At 42.7% G+C, this 20,962-nt stretch overlaps 1 protein-coding gene and 1 pseudogene across 1 annotated transcript in view; one reads left to right on the forward strand and one right to left on the reverse strand.

Annotated features, from left to right (window-relative positions):
• The window catches only part of Ppm1e (protein phosphatase, Mg2+/Mn2+ dependent 1E), a 118,753-nt gene that overhangs the window by 57,563 nt on the left and 40,228 nt on the right, over positions 1-20,962 (reverse strand). The gene's annotated exons all lie outside the window — the stretch shown is intronic.
• Positions 11,820-11,919, forward strand: LOC127221915 (uncharacterized; annotated as a pseudogene).

Raw genomic sequence — 20,962 nt, forward strand, 5'->3', positions numbered from 1 at the left:
CATGGTACAAACCATACATGTTATTACCAAATGAATAGTATTTTTGGTCTGTAGGCCACAAAAAAACCAAACAATTGAAACAAAATAAAAATTTATGTCCATAGTACATTTAACTCATAAAACACAGCTGATCCCACAGTCAACATGTAGAAATAGATAACACATTCACAATGGAAAAACATGAATCCCTTTGGTTCTTGATTCCCTGTAGTGTAGGTGGTACTCCATAAGACTCTTTAGAACAGTGTGTCTCAGCCTCCTAATGCTGCAACCTTTAATACAGTCCCTCATGGTGTGTTGACTGCCAACCATAAAATTAACTTGTTGCTGCTTCATAACTGTAATTTTGCTACTGCTATGAATCATAATGTAAATATATGGCATTCTGGATATCTGATATGTGATCCCTGTGAAAGGCTTATTCAACCACCAAGGGGTCACCACCCGCAGGTTGAGAACTACTGTTTTAGAGGATGTCTTTGTTCTGCTCATTAGAAACTGCACACATGTTAACTCTTTGTGATTTTTCACTCTGATCCAAACTAGCTGTGTCTCACCTCAGAGTCACAGATGAGCTGCTCCCCACTTTCCTGTGAAGGACATTGGAGTATTTCTACCCACTGTATAACACTCACTGAACGAAAGGCGTGACGCAGGGATACACTCCTCTGCCTAGTATCAGGAAAGAAATTCACAAAGACAAAAGGTTTGTCTATGCAGGCACTTCCCACCTAAATTCAGGGTAGAAATTCTCCTCTACCACCTTAATCAGCTCAGAGACTAAGCCAGGGAGTGTGGGAGCAGACTTTACTCCATCAGTTCATCCCCATCTATTTCCTTCCCACAGTTTACTGTCACAGGAAGCCTGACTGCTTCCTTTGTCTTGTCACATCTCTGAAATGCATTGGTCTTTGTTGAAGACATTCATGAGCAGGACTCTGGGAAAGTACGCCATCACTGCCGAGTCCCCAGCACTGTGAGTAGGATTCTACTTCACTGTTATGAGGTGTTTTTCTCCCCCCCCCCCACCATGGTAAAGAGGAAGAATCTATTTTGGCTCACAGTTTAATAGTGGTGAAGGCATGACAACATTTAAAAAGTGGGTGCCACCCCTGTGTGTGGCAGCAGGAGTATAAGCCAGGCTGCCCACACCGTGGCATATGGCTAACAGAGACCTTGGCTGGAGCCAGGGCCAACTATAATCCTCTAGCTCATCCCTCTTCCCCTACTATTGTAAGCAAAGGCCCCATATTTCACAACCTTCCAAAACAGCATCACCATCTGGAGCTAAGTATTCAGACACATGAGGTGTGGGGATAGTTCACATTCAAACTGTCCAATTCGCCCTTGGTTCCCATAGGCTGATAGCCATCTTGCAACGTAAATGTATTCGGTACAATTTCAAAACTCCAAACACTGAAAGTTTAAAGGGTCTCCAAAGACTCAGGCAACCTCTTAACTGGGCTACTATAAAACCAAAACAAGTTGCATACTTCCAATATATGATGCACAGAACGAGCTTCCTATTGCAAAAGGAAGGACTGTGTCACAAGGAAAGGTCAGGCCAAAGCAAGACCACAATCCAGAAAGACAAGCACAAACCCTACAAGCTCCATGCCTGGTATTTGGGCTTGAGTTGTTATCATTGGGGTCTGTCTTGAGTTGTTATCATTGGGGTCTTTCTTAGTTACCTTTCAATTGTTGCAACAAAACACCATGCAAGGCAACATACACAAGAAAGCATTTAGTGTGATAAAGCTTACAGTTTCAGAGGGTGATCCCATGACCAACCATCATGATAGGAAGCGCAGCAGCAGGCAGGCCTGATGCTGCAGAAATAGCTAAAAGCTTACTTGAGCCATAAGCAAGCACAAGGTAGAGAGAGCTAACGGAATGGCTCAGGATTTAGAAACCTCAGAGCCCACCCCCAGTGACACATCTCCTCCAACAAGCCACACCTCCTAATCCTTCCTGAACAGTTCCACTAACTGGGGACCAGGCATTCAAACCTATGAGCCTAGAGGGGCCATTCTCATTCGAACTACCAGAGGCTCTAACAAGCTTGAGTAGCTGCGCCTCTCTAGTTGGCCCTCATATGGCATGCTCTCATTTTCTCTAGGGCCAGTGCGACTTTTTACAGCCCACCCAGGAATTCCACCTGAGCAGTGTGACCCTGCTGCACATTGCCAAGCAGCAGCAGCTGTCTGGAGCGTTGGTGCAAGCCTTCAGGACCCCATCGCTCTTGCATTCTGCACACATGCCGAACTATCATAAGGATGATGCCACCACCAAGTCCTGAGCCAGCTCCGTATATAGTCTAGTCCCCTTAGAACCAGAGAGACTTCCCAGCTTAGTCTGGAAAACACTTTCTAGGTAGTAAGTAAGACCCCTTGGAAACTATCCAAGCACTGTGTGGTTAGCTTAAACTATCTTCTTGACACCACCTGTGATCACTTGGAAAGTATCTTAATGAGGATTGTCCAGATCAGGTTGGGCTGTGAGTGGTATGTCTGTAAGGGATGATTTGACCATTAACTGACGTCAGGGACCCAGCCCAGTGGGTGGCACCGTTTCATGTGGTGGGCCCTGATCTGTGTAAGGGCAAAGGAAGCAGCAAGCAAGCAAACGCCAGCCTCTCAAGGCTTCAAAGGGAACCCTCTCCTCCCTTTTAGGGCCCATCATGTTTAGACCTCCAGGTACCATATTGTTTCTGTCTAATCCTCTCCCTCCTGCTTCCAGGCACGGCTGCAGTCTTGAGGCACCTTAACTCTCATAAGCTTCAGACATGAAGGGCACTGGAAATTGTGTCAGACTCCTTTCTGTACTGACCACTGCTGTTCATCTTTTATCACAGAAACTAAACCTTAATTACATTCAGATAAGATACTAAATAGAGTTCTTTGTCCAGCCAACTACAACCACCCATGAATCAGAGTATGGTATCAAATTATGAACAGGAATCTACACGTTTTCACATAGGCATTTATGAAAGTGAAGAAACTTGTAGTTGGATGTTTAGTTTTAGTGAGTTGAACTTTGCTCTGCCAGGTAGGCCTCAAATTGGGAATACTTGAGAAACTGGTTTCTGAGAACAGGGTTCTCTGTCACTGAGAAAAAGCATCGTTTCCATCAGAGACGAGGCAAGAAACGAAGTAAATTTGGGCCCTAGCTCCATTCCAAGTGAGATCCAATGGCTCCTCGGACCAAGCCCATGCTCCCCTGTGCCAATCCCTGCTCTCTTCCTCAGCCTCTCCTTTTCCTTTAAGAGACCTTGCTGAGATGCAGCTATACCACTCTTGAGCATACACCCAAAGGATGCTCTATCATACCACAAGGACAGTTGCTCAGCCACATTCATAGCAGCTTTATTCATAACAGTCAGTACCTGGAAACAACTTAGACACCTGTCAACTGAAGAATGGATAAAGAAAAATTTGATACATTTACACAATGGAGTATTACTCAGCTGAAGAAAAAACAAAAACAAAAACAAAACAGCATCATGGCATTTGCAGGCAAATAGACGGATCTAGAAAAATATCATCCTAAATGAAGTAACCCAGATCCAGAAAGACAAAGATGGTATATAATCACTCATAAGTGGATAACCATACTACAATTCCCAGAGGCTAGGAGGGTCCAAAGAAGGATGCATGGATTTCCTTAGGAAGGGGAAATATAAGAGATCTCCTGGGTAAACTGGGGGGCGGAAGATAGGGGAATTGGAATATGAGGGATTGGGTTGGGCAGGTTGGGGACAGGATGGAGGGGGAGAGTAATGAAAGAGATGTCTTCATGAGGAGTGGCATTTGGGGCTTAAAGGAAAACTCCCAGGAATCCACAAGGATTCCTTCCCCAGCTAAGTAAGACTCCTAGCCATAGTGGAGAGGGTGCCTGAACTGGCCTACTCATGTAATCAGATTGGTGACTACCATAGTAGTCATCCAGTGACTAATGTAAACAAATGCAGAGATCCACAGCCAAGCTTTGGGCTCAGCCCCAGGAGTCCTGTTGAAGAGAGGGAGGAAGGATTGTATGAGCCAGGGAAGTCAAGGTCATCACAGGGAACCCACAGAGACAACTAGCCTGAGTTCATAGGAGCTCAGGGAGCCTGAATGAGACTAACCCAGGCCCTCTAGCTATGTGTGACAGTTGTATACCTTGGTCTATTTGTGTGACTCCTAGCAGTGGGATCAGGGCCTGTCTCTAATGTTTGAACTGGCTTTTGAGAACCTATTCCTCATACTGGGTTGCCTTGCCCAGCCTTAACCTTACAAGGGTTGGAGTTTAGTCCTACCTCAACCTGATATGCCATGTTTTATTGATACCCATTGGAGGCCTGCTGCTTCCTGAACAGAAACAAAGGAATAGATGGGGAAGGTAGGGAGGAACAGGAGGAAAGGGTGGGGGGACTTCAGTAGATATGAAAAATAAATGAAAATTTTTATTAAATGAAAAAACCAGACAACCTTAAAAGAGAGAGACCTTGCTGGTAAGTATAGCAGTTAGCACTGGTAGAGAGACCACACACACACACACAGAGAGAGAGAGAGAGAGAGAGAGAGAGAGAGAGAGAGAGAGAGAGAGAGAGAGAGAGAGAGAGAGAGAGAGAGAGAGAGAGAGAGGAGAGAGAATGTAAACTGAACAAATTACACAGCTATTTGTTTTGTACTGGATTGCTTGAAAGTGACATCTACCTCTCTGGTTCAGAATGAGCCAATTTAATATATAGCTTAGTACTACTTCAAGCCTATTTTTCTGTGTATAGCTAGCCAAATAGAAAGCAACTCCATTGCTTTTTGAAAGAACCATCTTGTGAGTTAGGACACATACCAAATCCCTCTGAATGGGTGGGAGGAGCAGGATAGGAGTCAGTGGTGAGGTAAAGAAGCATGGCTTGATTCTGTCTATCAATGCATCAGTACTCCATGTAAGCTGTACGTATAAGGATGTAAGGAATAATTAGCTGGTAAGAGCATTCTATTAAGCTGGGGTGTAGCTCAATGGTACAGCACTAGCCTAGCCCATGAGGCCCACGATGGAGCTCCACTACTGTAAAACAAAAAACAAATAGACAAGCTGGGTGGTGGTGGCACAACCCTTTAATCCCAGCACTTGGTAGGCAGAGGCAGGCGGATCTTTGTGAATTCAAGGCCAGCCTGATCTACAAAGCTACACAGAGAAACCCTGTCTGGAAAAAGAAGAAGAAGAACACTTCAGGGAATGTTGGACCAATGTCAGTTTTTAGTTTTGCTAGCTTTTTAGATGTCACTGGAAGAAACTAGATGAACTTTATACTCTGAACTTTGTATGCTTTTGCAATTAGTTCAAAATTGTAGTTTAGAATTCCTGTTGCTTATGTAGAAAATGCCTTTCAACCTCTGCCCTAGGTTACTTTTAAAATGGAAGCCAGGTGGTGGTGGCACACATCTTTAATCCCAGCACTCCTGAGGCAGAGGCAGGTAGAGCCAGCCTGTACAAAGAAAGTTCTAGGACAGACTCCAAAGCTACACAGATAAACCCTGTCTCAAAAAACAAAACAAAAAAATGGGGCGATACTAGTTATTTGAAAGATCATTCTATAAAACCTGGAGTGATGACACATACCTAAAATCACCTAGGCGTCAAGGGCTGAGGGATCACCACAAGTTCAAGGTCAGCCCGGTCTACATAGCAAGTTCTAGGTTACTCAGAGTTCCAGAGCAAGAGTCTATCACAATACAGAAACAAAAAAACAAAAAACAAAAAAAGGGGGGGGGGCTGGAGAGATGGCTCAGCAGTTAAGAGCACTGACTGCTCTTCCAGAGGACCCAGACTCAATTCCCAGCACCCACATGGCAGCTCACAACTGTATGTAACTCCAGTTCCAGAGGACCCAACACTCTCACACAGACATACATTCAGGTAAAACACTAATGCACATATGGAAAAATGAAGTATAAAAAAAAAACCCAAAACTACACAAAGCAAGCACACACACGCACACACAAAACCAATGTGTGACTTGAGTCTGTGCATGTAAACAGAGAGATTCTGGAAGGCTCAAATTTTTTAATTTCAACAAGATAAAAACTCTGAAATAGAGAACAAACCAGGACTTGGGTTTATTTTTGTGAGTCATTACAAATAGAACAATATTTCAAAGGAAGATGTTTTACTCTGGGTGGCCTGGAGCCTAGCTGGGACCTGGCTTTCAATTCTGGGATCATTCTTTGTCAACAGTTACTTCAGAGGGTAATGACCAGGAAACCAAAGAAACCTGAAACAGTGTCCTATGAGGAGCAAGTGGGCAGGATGTACATCTTACCTAGCCTGACGTTTTTCTTTTAAACTCTAATTGTCCTTGAGCTTAAAAAACAAAAACAATGACCAGAGGAACAATTTTACGGTGGAGAATTGAGATCAGTTGTTTTACAGAGGCAAAGACAGATAAGATGACACCAAAAGAAACAGTTCGCAGAAGATGTGGACAGGCTGTCTTAGAAGATGGTAAGTTGCCTACTAGCGTGGAGAATGAACACAGTGGGATAGTGTTGACATTTCAGGACTGCTGGCTAAAAATAGCAGACATACACATTCATTTATCTCAGCGATGTTCTGAAACGTGAAATTAGAATAACAGAGGAACACAGAGGAAAAAGGATGGTGGTGGCAAAGGGATGGACGATCTTTACTTAAGCAGAGGGAGCTTGACCCTAAGTGTTCAGGGTGGAGACATGACAAGGGATCTGCTGTTTGTCATCAGAACACTACCAAAATCTATGTAATTGGAGACACTGGTTATCTGAGACAGTCAGAGTGAGGATGCATGTCAAAAACATGGACATTAAACCCAAGAAGGAAACAGCAAAGATACCAACCCTCTCATGCCACCAAACAACTGTTCCTCCCTCAGACCAGAGGGGGGAAAGGCTCACTTTCTAATTAACTAAACCAGACACGTCTATCTTCAAAGACAAAGAGCACAGTTGGGGCTGGAGAGAGGTGGATGGCTAGAAGGCCTTGCTGCTCAATCATGAGGACTAGAGTTCAGATCCCAGCACCCACATAGGGTGGCTCATATGTCCCAAAACTCCAACTCCAATGGATCCTATGCCATCTTCTGACAACACCCCCCATGCAATCATGTGTGCACACAGACACAACACATGCACACATATAAACAGAATAAATCTTTCTTTTTAAAACATAGTAAGGTATGAAGGTAATTCATTTTACTGAAAATAAGGGTACTATGTGAAAAGTTATATACAAATAGCTGTCTTCCCCACAATGAACTCCTAAAACACTGTGCAGTCTAAAAGTCTTAAGAAATCAAACACAGGTTGCATACAAATAGGGCAAGGACTCAAATACTTTCATTTTTTTCAACAATAACAATGGATGATAGAATAATACCTTCAAAATTCTCTAGGAAAATGATATACAGACCTAAACTCCATGCCAAATTAAACTATTGATCAAGTAGAGAAAATAAAGACAATTTAGATTGGTAAAATATCAAAATATAAAACCCTTACAAGTGTGAATGTTTTATGAAAAGAACACTAAAGAATATGTGCCAGCAAAATGAAAGAGGAAATATCGAAACAGAAAGATGTGACAGCCAGACAACCTGGACTTCAATATAGGAGAGACACAAAGGGACTTCAGGCATGATGGTGGAGCCCAAGAGTGGAGGCTGCAGGAGAGCACACAGTACAACAGCCTGCCTGGTGTGAGAGCCCACAGTACCGCAACAGCCTGCGCGGGTGTGAGAGCCCACAGTACCGCAACAGCCTGCGCGGGTGTGAGAGCCCGCACAACAGCCTGCGCGGGTGTGAGAGCCCGCACAACAGCCTGCGCGGGTGTGAGAGCCCGCACAACAGCCTGCGCGGGTGTGAGAGCCCGCACAACAGCCTGCGCGGGTGTGAGAGCCCGCACAACAGCCTGCGCGGGTGTGAGAGCCCGCACAACAGCCTGCGCGGGTGTGAGAGCCCGCACAACAGCCTGCGCGGGTGTGAGCCCGCACAACAGCCTGCGCGGGTGTGAGAGCCCGCACAACAGCCTGCGCGGGTGTGAGAGCCCGCACAACAGCCTGCGCGGGTGTGAGAGCCCGCACAACAGCCTGCGCGGGTGTGAGAGCCCGCACAACAGCCTGCGCGGGTGTGAGAGCCCGCACCGCAACAGCCTGCGCGGGTGTTAGACTCCAAGTGGGAAGTCAGAGTGACTTCACAGTTACATCGCAGAGTCTGAAACAGAAATGAAAGTATACAGAAAAGGAAGCAAATGCAATAGCAGTGATTGTTAACCCCAGGGGAAAATAAACCATTATACAGGAAGTAAAATGTAAACATAATATATAGTGACTAGGTTTGAACAATATTCATACAATATGAACAATGTAAATGTTATTTTATACTAAATTATGGTACAGTTATAGAGGGAAAGTATGGGGAGGGCAAGACTCAGAGACGATCTTATCCTTTTTTTTTTTTTTTTTTTTTTTTTTCCAGAATAAAAATCAGAGGTAAATCTTAAAGGAAACAGTTTAAATCATTTAAAATATAGTTGTCACAAAGGAAGAACAGGATAGAGACTACTCCTTTATTATAAACCTATAGTCCACTATTTAGCTTTATTTAAAAATGTATGTGTTAGGGCTGGAGAGATGGCTCAACAATTAGCAGCATTTACTGCTCTTGCAAAGGTCCCAGCACCAACATCGTGTGTGTGTGTGTGTGTGTGTGTGTGTGTGTGTGTGTGTGTGTAAATTAAAAATAAAGCTGAGGACTAGAGAGATAGTTTGGTGGTTAAGAGCCCTCGCTGGTCTTCTAGGGGACCTGAGTTTAGATCTTAGCACCCATGTCTGGAAGCTTACAACTACCTTTTAACTCCAGCTCCAGGGTGTGCGAAGAAATGACTACTCCAAGGAATGGTTGAGGGGAAGATTTTTGTTGTAGATATGAAGGAGAATACAGCCAGAGACATCTGGAAGAGTCCAGAACATGGGGAGAAAGGAGACTGAACATGGCCAGCAGACTGGACTGGGCCATGAGAGGCAAGAGAGGAAGAGGGGGAGAGGGAGAGAAAAGAAAGGAGAGACTATCAAAAGAGAGGCCATCAAGAGAGAGCATGGCCAAAGTGGGGTTATACAGGAATGAGAAGCTGGGAGACCGAAAGCCCGGAAGCTAGAGGAGTTGAGAGCAAAGCTGAGGACAGCCACAGGTATTGCATGATCATGGAAGTCAGTGTGTGCTTTGGTATGTTAATAGGCACCACAGATAACCATTCATCCATTCTGACAGTGGTGAGGATTGGCTCCTTTGGTAAAGGAAAATGAATGGCAGAATTTAGGGAAATGGAGTTTCCTTTGGACCTGATTCTGGGAGCCAGTGCTGTCTTCTGGACTCTACAACAAACGTATGCCACAGATATACAGATACATGCATAAATAAAAGTAAATCCGTAAAAACTGTATGCATGACAGTGAATAGAAGTTACAGTGAATAGAAGTTTAATCTCTTCTGGAAGTGGGATGGCTGTATGTGCTTGTAATCCTAGCACCCAGGAAGCTGAGGAAGAAGATTGTGAGCTCAAGGCCCACTGAGGTACATGGCTAAGCCAGTTTTGGCTACCTGTCTCACCAGCATCTCCCCCTCCCCCCATTTCTAGCAGAAGGATGTAACTCAATGTCAAAGTACTAACCTAATGTTCACAAGGTCCTGAGTTGTCATCACCAGCACCAAAACAGAAAGCTTCACTGATTCTAGAATCTTATCCCCAGACCCACTGTAGAAACTGGTTTAATTTTTTAAACATTTTTTATGTGTATACGTGTTTGCCTGTATGTTTATATGGTACTATGTTCATTCAGTTGTCTATAGAGGTCAGGTGGTTGTGAGCTGCCATGCTGATACTGAGAACTAAACCTGGTTTCTCTGTATAAGCACCACATGCTCTTAACTACTAAGCCGTCTCTCAGCTTACTTTGTGTGTGTGTGTGTGTGTGTGTGTGTGTGTGTGTGTGTGTGTGTGTGGCCTTGGCTGTCCTGGAACTCACTCTGTAGACCAGGTTGGCCTTGAACTCCAAGATTTGCTTACCTCTGCTTCCTGAGTGCTGGGATTAAGGGCATTTGCCAATGCAGCCCAGCTGAAATGTATTTATTTTTTAATTTTTCTGTTAGTCCAGGTTGGCCTCAAACTTGCAATCCTTCTACTTCATCTCTGAGTGCTGAGATTATGAGTATGCAACCCCATATACAGAGGATCAACTTTTCCAATGGCCTTCAAAGAGTATAACTCTAAGTCTGGTTAGATGAGTCTTGCATTTAAATGCTCATGCATTTAAAGCCCAGTGCAGTCTTTGCCATATTCCATGGACTTGGAAACATACCTAGAGCCTTAGCCCGCAGATTTAAACAAGCACACAACTCATACAAAGACCATCAAAAGGACAGTTTGAGTCTGGGGGCATAGCTCAGTAAGTAGTAGGACGTGTATTTACCTAGCTCTCAATGCCCTGGGCTCCATCCTCAACACTGCAGAGACAGAGGATTGAGAGATGGGCAGAGGGCACCATGGGAGGAGGAGTGGGAATTTAAATGGTCAGCATACTCCACCGCTGCTACAGGAAACTCTTAAAAGAATACTCAAGCCTGTAATTTAGTGGGAGACTCTCTTGCTAAGCTAAAACTAATTTCTCTTTTAAAATCTAAAATGACAGATAGTAAGCAATAATTTTGTTGTATAATTGGGTTAAGTGTACATTTAATGTACTCTCTTTAATATAACTTATCTTTGAGGTTATGTGGAATTTTAGTTGCCATAACAACCTGAGTAAATCCTTCATTACTGCAGACATCTGCAGCTATTTATAAATGCAACAGCTGCATATGTCCAGTTAAAATTTCTTTTAGAAAACATCAAATTTTCATTTATTCTAGGTAAACCTAAAAAAAATTCAAAGACCATTAAGACTAAAACTATTATTGTAATATTGAATCTATAATTGAACTATAAACTATGTAGACTAAAGAAGAGCTGAAGCCCTTACATTTTCATTTTGTTGTTTTTTATTTCTTGTCTTTGTGTGTGTGCGTGCACATGCGTGTGTGTGTGTGTGTGTGTGTGTGTGTGTGTGTGTGTGTGTGCTGTGAACACCTGTGGAAGTCAGAGAAGCAATGTTAACAAAGCTTTGTAAACTATCAACTATTGTCAACAGAAATATGCTTATTTTATTTTTTATTTAAAGATTTATTGTTATGTATATGGGTGTTTTGCCTTCATGTATGTACGTCTGTGCATTACTTGCATGCCTAGTACCCAAAGAGGTCTAAAGAAGGTGTTGGCTCTTCCTGAATTGGAGTTACGGACAGTTGTGAGCTACCATGCAGGTGCTAGAACAGCTCTAGGCCTGGCTGCTGATTCACTGGTCCAGCATTTTTAGTTATTTTTAATTATACAGAGGTGTGAGTTTGTACAAATATGAGTGCAGGTACCTATAGGACTGAGAAGAGAGCATCAGATGCCCCAGAGCTGGAGTTACAGGCATTTGTGAGTCACCTGACGTGGGTGCTGGGAACCGAACTCAGGTCCTCTCAAAGAGTATTATGTAACGGTCATTACCCAAAGACGTAAACACCAGGGTTTATATGAAACAATATTTAGCAGCTGTGCCAGCCTGAGTTCATGAAATAGTAACCACAACAGTTATAGTGCTTCGCGCCTATAAACCCAGAACTCAAGAGGCTGAGGCAGGAGGATTGAGTGCTTGAGTTCCACCTGGGCTGCATGGTGAGACCCTTTCAAAAAAAAGAAAGAAAAAAAAAGAAAGAAATCTGAAGCCAATTAAGCTGACCAGGTTCCTTCCCTCATGCAGGCCTGGTGTGCATGCAGCCTGTCACTTATGGGTTGCCCTAAGGGACCGTGGAGACAATTTTCTTGTGACTATTCATGTCTCTCATCTCAGTGCTGTCCCAAATCCAGGCTCAAGACAAGTAGGCAGGACGAAGCCTAAGGATACACACAGTCCAGGGATCACATCAGCCATGTCATTATGTCCTTCCCACACCAAGCTGCAGAATAAGAAACATGTAATCCAGGCCCTGTGGATGTTCATGTTTTCTGACAGCCAGAAGATCCACATGTCAAAGAAGCAGGATGTCACCAAATTACAGGCAGGTGAATCTGAACATAATAACTGAGAAGCAGTTCGTGCCTGGTGGCTCTAGGATCAGATATATCCCCATGGTCGCCTGGACAAGGCCCCCAGGACCTGGGCTCCTGCAGGCTTCCACAATGCTTAATTTTGCAGATATTGTACAATAATGTACAAAACTAATTTCTTCATTTAAAAAAATCCACATGATATATGCTGGGTACTTAGGAAGAAGAGGCAGGAGGATTGCTAAAGGTTTGCCAGCCTGGTTTATATAGAGTTCCAGGCCAGCCGGGCCTTTGTAATAAGAGCAAGGCAGCCAAAGAACTAATCCATAGATGGTGCAGAAACCTCCTAGCAATGTTACTTCCTAATTGGGAAGATGGGCCTCAGAGGCTGGAGGACCATCCTCCTGCATTTATCTACAAAATATATCCAGTTCTAAAGCCTTTCCCCTTTCCCCTGCATCTTTTAAGGGACAGCATGACAACAATCCTGGGAAGCCATTCCTATGTCTGGGATCACACCACTTATGTTTTTCCTATGTGATCTCCACGGCTTTTTCACTTCTATAACTGCTTTCCCACACAGTCAGTCTGCCTAGCAATTTAGCAGAGGCTCTGGTGTGGCAGGAACATGCTCAATTCAGCTCCTCTTACACTAAATACAATTCGTAGGTAAGAGATATGATGAGGTTCAAACCTATTTGTCTTCTGATTTTTTAAATGTAAATTTATGCATGTAAATGTTTTGCTTGTATGTGTGCATATATACACCATGTGCATACCTGGTGACCTCAGAGGTCAGAAAAGAGAGTTGGATCCCTTCGAACTAGAGTGACAGGTGGTTGAAAGCTGCCATGTGGGAGCTGAGAACCAAACTGGAACCCTCTGCAACAACAGCCAGTTGTTGCTGGGCCATCTCTCCAGCCTCCAAGACTAAGACTTTTTAAATATTCAGCCTTGCCAAATGGATGAAACTAGGAAAAAACATCCTGAGTGAGGTAACCCAGACCCAGAAAGACAAATATAGTATGTACTCACTCATAAGCAGATCCCAGACATAAAGCAAAAGATACCCAGCCTACAATCCACAACCCCAGAGAAGCTAGAACCCTCTTCCAGAAACAGAAGTAGATGCAGAAATCCACAACTAACCATGGGCCAAGCTCCCGGACTACAATCGAAGTGAGGGAGAGCGAGATAATATGAACAAAGGAGTCAGGACCATGATGGGGAAACCCACAGAATCAGCTGACCCGAGCTAACGAGAGATCACTGACTCTGGTCTGACAAATGGGGAACCTGCATAAGACCAAACTAGAGTCCCTTAATATAGGTGACAATGGTGTGACTGGGACAATATAGGAGGTCACTCACTGGCAGTGGGTCCAAGACCTAACATTAATGCACAAAGTGACTTAGGGAGCCCATCCTGTATGGAGAGACCTTGCTCAGCCTAGCGTGGTGGTGGGGTACAGGGGAGCTTAGTCCTGCCTCAACAGACTTAAGACTTCCTGGGGGAGGCCTTACCTTCTCCAAGGAGCAGATGGGAGGTGGGATAGGGAGAAGAGGGGAGAGCGAGAGTAGAGGAGGGAGGGGGAACTGGGATTGGAATGTAAAAAATAAATTAATAAATAAATCTTAAAAAAAAAATATCTGCCTTGTAGCTTAAAAGGTGCTCACAATGGCTTTATAATCCCATCTTCACAGTCCATGTTTCCATATGAGTAAAGAAGATACCATTGTTCTCATTTTAAAAATTAGAAAACAAATCAAGCTTGGCAGAGTTTGCCCCAGGTCAGACAAGCGGAGCACTAACTATGCTAAGCCAGTTCCCCTGACATCTTTATTTTATCCTTTGCTACCTCGCTGTTTTTACAAGTCACAAGGGGATCAAGTGGGCAATGACTCTAACAGCTTTTGGTTGTCACAGATCTGGGACAACAGAATCAATTACAATCTGTTCGTTCTGACAACAGATCCCGACAGCATGGCACACTGGACTGACACCAACTAAAGTACTGAACTTATGTTTCATATACTTAAGTGCTGCCCCCGCCAGGGGGAAAAAGCACAATGAACTCCACATGTTCTACTCATGGCCAGCCAGGGTTTTAAACAGAAATATCCTTTTTTTGTGGAGACAGGGTTTGTCTGTGTTACAGTTCTTGCTGTCCTGGAACTTGCTCAGTAGACCAGGCTGGCCTTGAACTTACTGAGATCTGTCTGTTTGCCTCTGCCTCCTGAATGCTGGGATTAAAAATGTGCACTCCCACCCCCACACAAAACAGAAATATCATTATATCTGTGGGGTACACCTTTACTAACATGACCATATTCTATTTGCAAGAATACTTAATCCTGGTATAAGGCCAAACTAAAAGAGCAAGAGAAGGTGGTTCCAACATTGACATCCTTCCTGTTGGCCTCAGAGCAAACACTCAGAGGATGTTCTAATTCTGAGTGAACCCCAAAGAAAGCAGTTTGGCAACTATATAACCCACACTGTTGTTCTCACGCTATAATGCTTGCCTGTTTACCTTACCATGCATAGCCCTCTCTCTCTCTCTCTCTCTCTCTCTCTCTCTCTCTCTCTCTCTCTCTCTCTCTGTGTGTGTGTGAGAGAGAGAGAGAGAGAGAGAGAAAGCCACTCATCTCAATCTCTTACTGTGTCCTTCACTCCGACTGTACTTTTCTGTACTCCTCATCTCTAGTCGGACTCTGTCATCAGCCAGCCTCCTTCCCAAAGCGGCTACTTCAACTCCCACTTCAAGCCACAGCTTCTTCATCTTAAGCATAAAATGATCTTTTTCCTCTGCCACCTTTCAATACCTCATTAAGTTGATGCATGTCAGGTAGGCATCAGGAGCTGTTTGATGGACTGGGTTCACACTAAATGGCACATGATTGGTGAATAGCGATATAATTTTAGACAGGCTGGGGAAATTGTTGAGAAAAGACCATGTTCACATATGTTTAAAGTATGTATCATGAGTAAGGGAAATTCCTTGTGTGGTTGAGTCCGACCTAAGCAGGAGTCTTGCCGATTTAGATAAGCAGATTATCATGCTGTGTGAATAAAAGCTCTGAAGACCCAAAAGATAGCAAAATTCTGCTGTTCACATAGTTCAGCCTAGCTCCCCATCCCCTGCATTTAGTTATGCAATGGGGTTAGTAAACCCAGGACAACCCTTGTCCCAGTCCCACAGGCTCTCAATTAATTCCATCCATCACTGAAGAGGATTTCAGCCATTACTCTATTTCCATCTCTCCTCACTTCTTAAGGGGAGGGTCCTAACCTGTCCACCATATTTATATCTAAATGAAAGGATACATTATTATTTTGGTCTCAAACTAGCACCCACTGGAGAAGGGGTTTACATGTGAAAATATTCATACAAGACAGTTTTCTTCTTTTTCTATTAAATTCTTTGCTGTGCTGAGTGATTTCTAAAATGTGAAGCTTAGCTGAAGATCTGTAATATTACATAGAACACAGTCACACAGAAACTGCTCCCATTTGCACTTTAAATATTTGATCTTACCATTGGAATTGAGCCCAGGGGTAAATGCTTGACTTGATAATGACAATTCTGGTATCTATTAGGTCTTCGTAGCCTGTTATTCACACAGCATGGTAGCTATCTAAAATTAGCAAGACCACTGCTACCAACCTTTAGGTCTGACTCATTCCCACAGGAATTCCTTTAGTCATAGCAGAGTTTAAAATACATAGATTCTTTTTTTCTGAGGCAGGACTGGCATTCCACTCAATGTGTAGCCAAAGATGTCCTCAGCCTCCTAATCGCTTGCCTCCACCTTCTGAATACTGTGATTATGGATCTGTGCCACCATGCCTTTTCATATGCTGCTGGGAATTGAACCCTGGGTTGATGCATCCTGGGCAAGTGCTCTACATACTGAGCTACATTCAAAGCCTTATGTATATTTATAATACTTTAAAATATTCATTAGTAAACCTTAGTAATGTATGGCACACGGCAACCTGTTGGACTTTCTGCAGTTTGGACATAATGAAATCACCCATGTACACGCAGTCAATTTTGTTTACTTTATTCATTGTGTTTCAGCTATTGATATGCATAAGTGGAATAATACAGATTACCAATTTGTATCCTAAAAAACACAATCTTTTAGTTCTTTGACTATATCTTCTACAACTAAATAGTAAGTAATTTGAAATGGGGAAAAAGTGGTTAACCATTGAGTCCTGAACTTATTTTACCAGATGAAGCGTGTCACCTTTTATAGTCTCACAGCAATGTTGTGGGTCAGCAGCACAGCAGCCCTCCTTTACTTATGGGAGATAGTCTAACACCCTCAGTGTATGCCTGAAATCAGGGATGACACTGAATTGTACATGTGCTACTTTTTCTTGTACATGCAACCTATAATAAATCTTAATTTATTATTTAGGCACAGAAGAGATTAAATAAATATAGTAATTATGCTATAATAAAAGTCACGTGAATCTGTGAGCACGGTGGTGCACACCTTTAGCCCCAGCCCTTTGCAGGCAGAGGCAGACCTCTGTGAGTTCAAGGCCAGCCTGGTGTACAAATCAAATTCTAGGTCAGCTCGGACTACATAGTGAGACCCTGTCTCAAACACACAAAGGAACGCATGTGCACACACTCTGTGAATGCAGTCTCCCAAAAATGGTGTATTCTTTCCTTAAAACTGCTGCTGAGCAGTGGTGGTGGACACCTTTAATCCCAGCACTCAGAAGGCAGAGGCAGCTGGATGTATGTGAGTTCGGAGGCCAGCCTGGTCTACAGAGTGAGTTCCAAGACAGCCTCCAAAGCAATATAGAGAAACCCTGTCTCGAAAAACAAAACAAAATAAAAAACTGTATAAAGAAACAAATACAAATAAGGGGACTATTATATCATCACAGGATATTTTCCTGACCCCCCCAAAAAAAAAAAACTTGAGGTTTGAGAGGTTTAGTGCCTTGCTTAAGTATACACAATTAATCCTGGGGCCAGGAACAATTTCAGAGCAGTATGACATCAAAATCCATGCTATATTACTTTACTTTAGCATACTCATGAAAACATACACAACTATTAGTATGGCTATGGAAAATTGGGGGAGCAGAGATCAACAACCATAGTAATTAGTAGTATTTTCCATTATCTTATTTGACAAGAGTTTATAAAGAGGAAACAATGGATTGGGGGAGGGCTGTGGGGGAAGAAAACCAACAGAAACAAAGTATGTTTGGCAATGCCACAGTAAAATCTGTAACCTGGTATGCTAATTTAAAAACTCAAATGAAGTCATGCATGCACACACTGATTTATCAAATGTCTGTTGAGCACTCATTGCCAGGGACTGACTGTTCAAAGACCCCCGTCTTTATGAGGCGGACATGAAGATTTTTTTTCCAGAAAAACAAAACAAAAAAAACAAGTTTCAAGGAAGCAGGGGAGAAGTGACCAGTGTCAGGGTGAGCTTCACTGGGGACCTGACTCATATAGGAGTTGCTGGTACCAAAAATGCCAAGAAAATAGTGAATCTGGTGACTAATTAAAGCCCATGGTATAGGGGTGAGCGGTCTCCAAAGTGCCTTAATGAAAGTCCAGTGGCCTTTTTACAAATGTGTCTGTGCAATATTAACTATGTTGGGTTCGTCTTTGTTGTAAACTCCACACAGAAATATATTATCTTCACCATCAGGGCAACAAGCATCACTAAATAAACTTAGAAACTTTAAACACGAACCTACCGCTTTTTACTTGACCTGGCTTTAGCCACCTGTTTAACCTGTCTGTGTCCCTAATTTCCCAACTGCACAATACAGTAGGAATTTGAGTCAATGTGTGTTATTGAGGGGATTAAATCAGATAATGGGCTTATAGCTCTTAGCAAAGGAACTGGTATATAGAAACCACTGTTTCATTTTTCCTGTTGAGAATGCCTAGGTCCATCTCTGTCTCTCTCTCTCTCCCTTCCTCCTCCTCTCTTCTTTTTCCATTCTTCCTTGTCCACTCCCTTCCTGCACTAACTCTCCCCAGCTAAACAGATCCATGCTATGTAGCCCAGGCTAGCCTTGAACTCACAAGTCCACCCCCGTCAGTGTTGTCAAGTGCTAGGGCTCAAGGGTTTATCAGCACACCCAGGTCATTGTTATTTATTTTCAAATCATGATACTGATAACAGATTGGACACAAGGCAAATTTCACTCTGAAAAACACTACAGTTTATACATATTTAGAAACAAGCACTTTGTAGGAGATAAAAATCTAGAGTCAGTAAGATGGCTCTGCCAGTAAAGTGCTTACCTCCAACCTAATGACCTGAGTTTCATTCCCTGAACCTACACAGGGGAAAGAAAAGACTGACCAGTTGTCCTCTGACTTCCACACAATCAACATGGCATTGATAATCTCTCTCTCTCTCTCTCTCTCTCTCTCTCTCTCTCTCTCTCTCTCTCTCACACACACACACACACACACACACACACACACACACACACAATTTAAAAAAGATTTTAAATTTCATTTAACAAGGAAGAGGAAAAATCTAGTGTTTCATCATCTTGGAAGTTTTAGACTGCTTGGGATCCCAAAGTGTTAACTCTTTGCAAAGTGGCATGATCTATTTTTAGCATGTTTCACATGCTGCTGGAATGTAAAAATCTTCCTAGCTTCTCAGTGAATATATGCCAAAGAAATCAGTATCCAGTGTTTTAAATCTAAAGGAGTGAAAGAAAATTCTAAAAGGGCAACTCTAGAAATGCTATTGTCTCCACATGGCTTGATTTATGAAATTCTAAGACATTTCTTACCTTAAAATAAACAATCAATGTAGATTCTAGCTGGGGACATAGATCAGTTTGTGGCATGCTTGTGTTAACACACATGAAGCCCTGAGCTTGGTCTCAGTACTGCATAGCTGGGCATGGTTGCATACACCTGTAATCCTGGTACCTGGGAGGTGGACACAGGAGGACCAGAAAAAAGTTCAAGGTTATCCTGGGCTACATGGGACCTTGTCTAAAAAATAATTAAAATGAAAATCCTGAACTCTTAAATTATAATGTATACCACTGTGACAAAAGGTTGACAAATTTTCAAATGTTAGGCATAAAATTACCATGTAATTCTGTAATTCTACTCCTACATATGTAACCAAAAGAACTAAAAACAAAGATTAAAACAGCACTATGAGGTGAGGATGCAGCTCTGGTAAAGGGCTTGTTTAGCATCCAGGAGGCCTTCAGTCTATCCCCAGCAACACATGTGGAGACACACAGAGATTACTCGCAACAGTCAGAGGGAGAGAGAATTCAAATATCATAGACAGATTAGATAAACAGAATGTTACACACACACACACACACACACACACACACTCGGCCAATGAAATTCTGAATCTGGGCATTGCAGCTCATGTCTGTAACCCAGCAACAGGAAGCTGAAACAGGAAGATTGCAGTAAATTTGAGACCAGCCAGAGCTACAGTTTGAGACTAAATAAATAAATAAATGGCAAGAGGAAGGGGAAATAAAGGGGAAGGAAGGAGGACAGGAAGAAAGGAAATTCTGATGAATGTACAACATGAACAAAACTTGAAAATGCTAATACATGGAAATTGGGATAAATATCGCCTGATTCAATTTCTATTAAATATCTCAGAGCATGAAAAGGCAATTTGTTTGTTTGTTTGTTTGTTTTTCATGACAGGGTTTCTCTGTGGCTTTGGAGGCTGCCCTGGAGCTCACTCTGTAGACCAGGCTGGTCTCAAACTCACAGAGATCTGCCTGCCTCTGCCTCCTGAGTGCAAAAAAAAAAAAAAGGTTACCAGGGCCTAGGAGAATGGAGATATTGTGTGACGTGAAAGAATTATAAATAGGTAGTGTTCCATAATAAAAATATATTTCATATAATTTTACAGTGATATTATCTCTTACCATAACAAAAACTTAAAGTATAATACATATACTGTTCCTATAAAAATAAAGAAAATGAAACATTTTCAGATTTAGAAATAGGAAATCAGCCGGCAGTGGTGGCACATGCCTTTCACTCCAGTACTTGGGAGGCAGAGGCAGGTGGATCTCTGTGAGTTTGAGGCCATCCTGGTCTACAGAGTGAGTTCCAGGACAGCCAAAGATACACAAAGAAACCCTGCCTCAAAGAGAAAAAAAGAAAGAAAGAAAAGAAATAGGAAATCCTCGCTGGGTAAAGCAGTGCACACCTATAACTCTCGAAGCTGGGAAGCAGAAGCAGGAGAGTCACTACAAGGTCAAGGACAGTTCAGTCTTTTTCATCTTTTATTTTTATTTTGGAGACAAGATCTCACGTAGCCCAGGCTGACCTCACTAAAAGAGGATAGCCTTAAATTCCTGACCCTCCTGCCTCTACTTTGCAAGTGCTTAGATTGCAGGCGTGCACCAATACTCCTAGCCTCATCTTGGTCTACATTGGAAATTCCAGGCCATTGGTGCTACACAGTGAGACCTTGTCTCAAAACAAATGAACAACAATTAAAAAATAAATAAATAGAAAACCCTATTCTATGGTGACTTAGTAACTATAAAAGATGTCTTGTCATTAAGGGTAGATGCATAATCTGGATGGGCTGGTGCATGCCTGTAGGGAGGCAGGCTGGCAGATCTCTTGAGTTCATGGCCAGCCTCGTCTACATGATGAGTTGCAGACCATTCAAGGATACACAAGACAAAAACACAACAGAGAAGAGTTGATGAATAAAATTACTATGACAACTCAATACAACATTATAATCAACCCTACAATGGAAAATTTTGAATAAGATTAGCCAGTAATGTCCT

This window comes from Phodopus roborovskii, unplaced genomic scaffold (assembly GCF_943737965.1).
Source record: "Phodopus roborovskii unplaced genomic scaffold, PHOROB, whole genome shotgun sequence".
Lineage (NCBI taxonomy): Eukaryota > Metazoa > Chordata > Mammalia > Rodentia > Cricetidae > Phodopus > Phodopus roborovskii.